The 7079-nt window shown below is 47.6% G+C and overlaps 1 long non-coding RNA gene across 1 annotated transcript; it reads left to right on the forward strand.

Annotated features, from left to right (window-relative positions):
* Positions 1-946: 946 nt before the first annotated feature.
* Positions 947-3372, forward strand: LOC133339323 (uncharacterized). The gene is made up of 3 exons (XR_009754709.1): positions 947-1126; positions 2759-2933; positions 3053-3372. It is a non-coding gene; the product is annotated as an uncharacterized LOC133339323 (long non-coding RNA).
* The last annotated feature ends 3707 nt before the right edge of the window (positions 3373-7079 follow it).

Below are 7079 nucleotides of genomic sequence, written 5' to 3' on the forward strand. Positions count from 1 at the left end.
GCATCTGCTGATGATCTGGTAATGGCTACTCAATAAGATGGCTGGCTGAGGTGCCATCTCTTGTTTTGCCGGACACACAGTAACAATAACAACAACCGCCATTCGCCACTAAGTGGCGGTCACGTCACCATGGCGCTTGTGCCAGGCTATGTGCACGGGGTAGACCCAGGTGCCATGGGTCGACTGACTCAGTTGACTGGCCGATGCACCATCTGTACCCCCGACTGTGCCAACACACAGTGTACACACACGCACACAGTTTGTACACACACAGTGTACACACAGTGTACACACACACACAGTTTGTACACACAGTGTACACAAACACACAGTTTGTACACACAGTGTACACGCACAGGGTACACGCACACAGTTTGTACACACAGTGTACACACACACAGTTTGTACACACAGTGTACACACACACAGTGTACACACACACAGTGTACACACACACAGTGTACACACACACAGTTTGTACACACAGTGTACACACACAGTGTACACGCACACAGTGTATGCACAGCGTACACGCACACAGTGTACACGCACAGAGTACACACACAGTGTACACACACACACAGTTTGTACACACACAGTTTGTACACACAGTGCACACACACAGTTTATACACACACAGTGACGTCACCACTCATTAACTCGTCGGCGTGAGACGCCAGGGAAAGCTGTTCGCCGCTAGTGACGTCATGTCACCAAGATATTCAATCCCCCCCCCTCCACCGCGCGTTTGACTGGCGGTTCATTAACATAATTTATTTCATTGCGACGGGTTCAGCAACCAAGCCCAATCACCCCACGTGGGCCCGGCTTGTTAACATAATTTATTCAATTACACCGCTGCTTGTTGTGGGAGGGGATTGTGTGATGAACCCCGCTAGTGACGTGATGTCACTCCTGCTGCCGCGTGACGTCACGATATATCCGGAAGCTGCTGCACCGCGCGCGCGCTCACTGAGATCCGAGGGGAGAAGTTGACATCGTGGTGGTTGTTGTTGTTGTGGTTGTTGTTGTTGTGGTGGTTGTTGTTGTTTACCCAGGTAGAGCCTCGCTCCGTCTCTCGTAGGGATATCAATTGAGTAGCAGCGAGTATGGAATCCATGTTCAGGTTGGAACATTACAACGCGGGGCCTAGCCATGCGGGGCCTTGCCTCCTGCCCTCGCCTGATTGCATTTGCTTTAATTCTCTGCTTAAGTTTAATTTGTCTTCATCTGACTCACTACTTTGAAACTTTGTTTCTTTTAAGTATTTCTACAGTTTTTTTATTATCCTACCAGGCCAAGCCCACTTCAGCTGCTATACCGCTCTTGTTTTCTGAAGCGACCAGTCCAGAACAAAGTGGCTTATCAACGTGTGGAAATGTCTGTCGGTCAAATACTGTAAACGCGTGGTGATGTTGACTCTAAATGTGGAGGGGAAAACCCTGAGGATCCGGAGGAAAATCCACGCGACCACGGGGAGAGAGAGAGACACACAAACTCCAAATATACAGGAGGGGTCGCGATCGAACCCACCACCTCCTGTATTCCAGGAGAGGCAGTTAACATCTCCCAGCCACCATGGTGCACACTCGAGTACATGACCACAATGAGTCTCAGCACTCTAATTCAGGAGCGTTCTGCCGAGTTGGTTTTGCTGATGCACCCTTTAGACCGATGAACAACTATTTTTATAATTGTTTTTTACCCTTTTATCTGGCAACAAAACTGACACCTTCTTTACGAGGAGTCATGTTTGCATAGACCACAATACCTGCAGTCATAATGCAAACAAAAAACATAACTCTGATAATGTATGCACTGTCCTTGAAGTTGATTGGTCCACACCCGAGACAGTTTTCCTTAGAGCCTAGTCTCTTTCTCTGATGGTGCATTGTCTTTGAGTTGTGCGCCTTTTGGCGTCATCTGGTCCAACACCATGTGAGACTAGGTTCTAAGGAAAGCTGTCTCGGGTGTGGACCAATCTACTTTAAGGACAGTGCATACATTATCAGAGTTATGTTTTTTGTTTGCATTATGACTGCAGGTATTGTGGTCTATGAAAACATGATTCCTCGTAAAAACGAGTCAGTTTTGTTGCCAGATAAAAGGGTAAAAAAATACAATTATATTTTTTTTATGGCAAATGAGATTCCAATGGTGTAAACTATTTTTATATTACCAATCAAGGCTCACAGAGCTGTTAGATCTTTTGTCAGAAGCCACCTGGCCATAGATGATAGCTCAACGAAATGGCTTTTCACGTGGAAGATTGTAGCAGCCAAATAATCTAAATGCATGTTACTAAATGTGGAGGGGAAAATCGAAGGACCCAGAGAAAAAATAATCCGAGTGAGCGAGTGTACTCATTTGTGTTAGTGTACTCCGTGAGCGTACTCTGCGTGCGTGAGTTCGATTCCAACCCTGACGCATTTATAATTGCAGTTTACATTTTTATTTTTTTTCTCTCTCTCCCTGTAGTGGCATTGATTTTTCTCCACATTTAGAAACATGCGTTTTGAGAATTTTGCTGCAATACATTTCCATATTATAACCCACTAAGTTGAGCTATCATTTGTGTCCAGGTCGATTCTGAAAAAGAGCTATGCAGCTCAGATGGCCTCACCTGGTAAAATAAAAAATATTGTACTGTGTTTGAGGGTTTTTTCAATTTAATTTCTCATTTAGCAGTTAAAGATTATGTTTCAGGAGGGTCCTGCATTCGACTGTTTGAACACCACCAAATATATTTTGAGTTTAGGTTTGGAAGAAAAACGGAAAACCCAGTGGAACACCAATGCCGACGGTGACGGCCGACGCCAGGATAGCGGCCACGGGCTTGAAGCGAGGGCAACCCGGCTCTTGTCCCAAGAAAGGAATCCGCTCCCCGCTGCCCTCCACGGTGGCTGCACGCTGAGCCCCAACTTTCCCAGGAGGTCGGTACCTGCAATACACTCGTGGCATAACACGCTCGACACGTATAACTCCTGGTTACACACCTGGTGTCCGAGGCGACCCTTAAGGGTGACCCTCCCCATCCCACTTCCACTTGCAGTGTGCAGCGCACGATCCGGGGCCTGTAGGCGGCTCACTTCAACCCCGACCACGCTGCCGTGTGTTGCACTCAAGAGTGACGTTACCGCTCCCCGTGTCCAGCAGAATCCGGGTACGCCGCCTGTTCACCTGCCCTTCCACGAGCGACGTGGCCCCCATTATACCTGCCACCAGCTCCCGCAGCCAGTCACTCACAGTCGCCGCATTCTGGGGTGTTGTTGTCGGCATCTGTGTGGGGGTCACTCGCTCACCATTATCACGACAGTTTATTTGTGTTGGGACCACGTGGATTGCACTCCTCTGTGGTCCCCTCTTTAGGGAGGCCTTTGGTGTTTAACCCTGATGCTTCACTCACGCGGGCGATCTGGGGACTGTCTATCACGAGATGCCCCCATTGGTTGCATAGATAGCACGCACGGGGAAGGGCGGTGGCTCCATAAGAGGCCCCTTTCCCACTCCCCCTTACCCTCCCAGTGCGCATTTGTTCGAGTTCTGCCTCTTATTGAGATACTCGCCTGGTTAGCCCCCCGACCATGGAGCGCAGCCCTCCCACCTCGGACTGGACTATCTCCGCTGTGGACTGCAGCTTGGTCACATTCAGGTGTACTTGGGTTACCTCCCCGCATACTTGGGTTACCTCCTCGCGTACTTGGGTTACCTCCTCGCGTACTTGGGTCTCATGGCCTGCGTTATCTCCTATGCCGGTCTGTATCCCTGCCACCCATCCTGGGGTTGTCTCACGGGATCCCGGAGGCTCCCTCGTCCCCCCCCTCACCTCCTCCTCTGGAAGAAGACTTGCAATGGTTCTATCCCGTCCCAGCCGTCGGAATTCCGCACGCTCGCGAGCAAATCTCTCACACACACGCGTGCTCGGCAAGGGTGTTAAATGGGGGATATGGGCAGTTCGCATCTGGCTGCCACCCCGTTGTGCTTGTCAGATAATGCTGAACTTTCTCGGTGGCGAGGTCATCTATGAACTCGGCAGTGTATCCCAGGCGTGCGCTCTGTGTTAGCAAGCGTGATTTATTTTCATGCGTGCTCACTGAGATCCGAAGTGAGAAGTTCACATCGTTGTCGTGGTGGTAGTTGTTGTTTACCCAGGTAGAGCCTCGCTCCTTCTCTGTCTTGTAGGGAGGCCGCTTTGGATTGCACCACTTTTCGATTTCACATTAACATGCTAATTTATTACGTTAACATCACTTGCCCCGGCCACTTCTTTATGACCCTTGGGCTACACCCATTTCAAACCTTCTAAAACAGTCTGCCTCAGCAGCAGACCATGCATTTTCTATCAGAGTGTTTTTGTTTGCATTCTGACCACAAGTATTGTGGTTAATGCACACATGATTCCTTGTTAAAGGTTTCAGTTTGGTGTTTTAACATCTTAACACCTGTTTTATTGCCAGAAAAACGGAGAAAACCTATTCTCATATTTTAGTACTGGAAAAGGTTCCATGATGAAATATTACAGTATATTATAGGTGAGCCGTGCGTGTGCAGAGAGGACAATAAGGACCTGGAAGTTAATTAATTTTGTGGCAAAAATGCAGGCCTGATAATATGTAAGGATAATGTGGTAAATGAGAAAAAATATAGCAGCAGCGGGGTGTTGGAGTGTGCAGGTGTTACAGGTGTTGAAGGTGAACAGGTAAGCTAAAAATTGCGTGAAAACATAATAACTTACCCTTGAGTACACATGGAAAATATGGGGTGTGTAGGTTTCATAGTGTTGGCGCAATTTGGTTCTCAAAAAAACACAGGAAGTCTGCTTCATTTATATACATTTACTAGCGGTAAGTACCCGGCGTTGCTTGGGCGAAAAAGGAAGATACACACATGGACTTACACACATACATTGACCCACACACATAGAAACACATCAACTTAGACACACACACACAAATATGGTTAAATCCAGGAAAGGATCGTTAGCAGGCCAGCCTAAATGTTTCTAACTGGCGAAGATGTTCCATTAGGGGGGTGCATGTTTCGCAAGCGTAGAGAAGGGAGGGAATTACCGTGGCCGAGAAGACCTGGAGCTTCATGCGGAGCGAAAGACCAGGTAGCTTCCACACAGCATTACGCAACTGATGAAAAGATAATGCCGCTCCACTGATTTGGAGTGAGACCTCTGCTGTTAAACCGGAGCCGGTCATGAGCACACTGGGCAGGTATTGGAATCTCGGCAATCTCTCCACAACTGCCGCATCACCAATTGTGAGTTGTGGGGGTGGATTGTTCGATGGTACAAAATACGCAGGCAGGTGCTTAGTTTTGGTGGGGCTAATGGTAAGGCCCCACCTCTTAGTGGCAAGCTCCAGGTTCAGCCGCAGTGAGCAGCAATCACCAGAGCATCGGCATACATAACATGGTTGAGCAATAGGGAGGCATCCCTTGACCGCACCCGGGCATCGATCAACCTCCCATTGTATCTGTACCATATGGTAATTCCTCGGGAACAGCCATTGAAGTCTTCACCAACTACGTGGTAAAAAGATATGTTAAATAATGTGGAGCCAGAGGACATTCCTGTCACACCCCAAGGTGTAGAGGGAATGGCTCTGACTGACAGCCACGTAGTTTGACGCGGGGCCGCTCACCAACATGAAGGTCCTTAAGGATCGTGAGCAAAGTTTGAGGGACTCCGAAAGCATGAAGAACAACCCAGAGGCCAGGCCTACTGATGGTATCATAGGCCTTGAGCAGGTCAATAAAGCACATACATTCACTCACATACACACATGGACCTACAGACACGCAAAGAAATGGACTTACACTGACTGACATGGAGCCATGCACACAAAGCGACTAACACAGACGGCCATGGACTGACACACAGACATATCGACTCACACACACAAAGACATGGACTTACACACACACACATATGGACTCACACGCATAGACATGCACTTTAGATACACACACATGGAGTTACAAACACATATATCGACGTACACACATACAGTGACTCACACACATCGACTCACACACAGACATACGTGGACTCACAAACACATTGATGTAAACACACATGTACTTACACACACTTATCGACTAAGACACACACACATGGACTTACACACACTTACAAAGACTGACACACACATTTCCCTACACACCCATAGACATATGGACTGTGACACACAGACATCTACTTTAGATACACACACATGGATTAACACACACACACACATCGACTGACACACATAGACACACAAACGCACATTGACTTACACACTCAGATGGAGCCATGCACACACATCGACTCACACACGCATTGACTTACACACATAAACATCGAGTGAAACACACACGTATGGACTTACACACACATGTGGACTAAAACACACACAGCGACAGATACGCACACAAATGGACTGACACACACACACACACAAACAATTGTACGTACACACACACGGGGCGTTGTCCGTTTCAAAAAGACAGACACACACATGGACTTACACACACACATGGACCCACACACGTAGAAACCCATCGACTTACACGCACACAAACACAAATGGACTCACACACACAGACATCGACTTTAGGCACACGCATGTAGTTTCTGCACACGAACATTATAATAGTAATAGAGTATTAAGCAACTTATTAGTTTAATAATAGTAAAGAATGAAGACGAAGTTGTTATGTGTACACAAACATTATCATTGTAATATTTGTAAATGTATTTGTTTAATAATAGAAAGCAATAAACCTGAGTTCTTAGCGAAAGATTGAATAAAATAGTACTTTACATTGGCGTAGTAACGCCTCGTCCCGTGCAGAGCCCGCGGCCTCGCCAGATTGGCAAGCCAGAGGAGGTGAGATATTGCCAGGCTGCGGGCTGGGCCACTACCCTTGCCCCCCCCCACCATCCCCCCGCCGTCGCCAGAATAATACTATGTAACCGCTTTAATAACATTAAATTAATATCTAAGGACTTTATATCAGTAACTGCACGCATTGGGGTGGCGGGGGGAAGAGGACATCACACTGTGAAGAGAAATCGGCAGCGTGAT

This window comes from Lethenteron reissneri, unplaced genomic scaffold (assembly GCF_015708825.2).
Source record: "Lethenteron reissneri isolate LAM-NWPU_2019-01 unplaced genomic scaffold, ASM1570882v1 scaffold_1813, whole genome shotgun sequence".
Lineage (NCBI taxonomy): Eukaryota > Metazoa > Chordata > Hyperoartia > Petromyzontiformes > Petromyzontidae > Lethenteron > Lethenteron reissneri.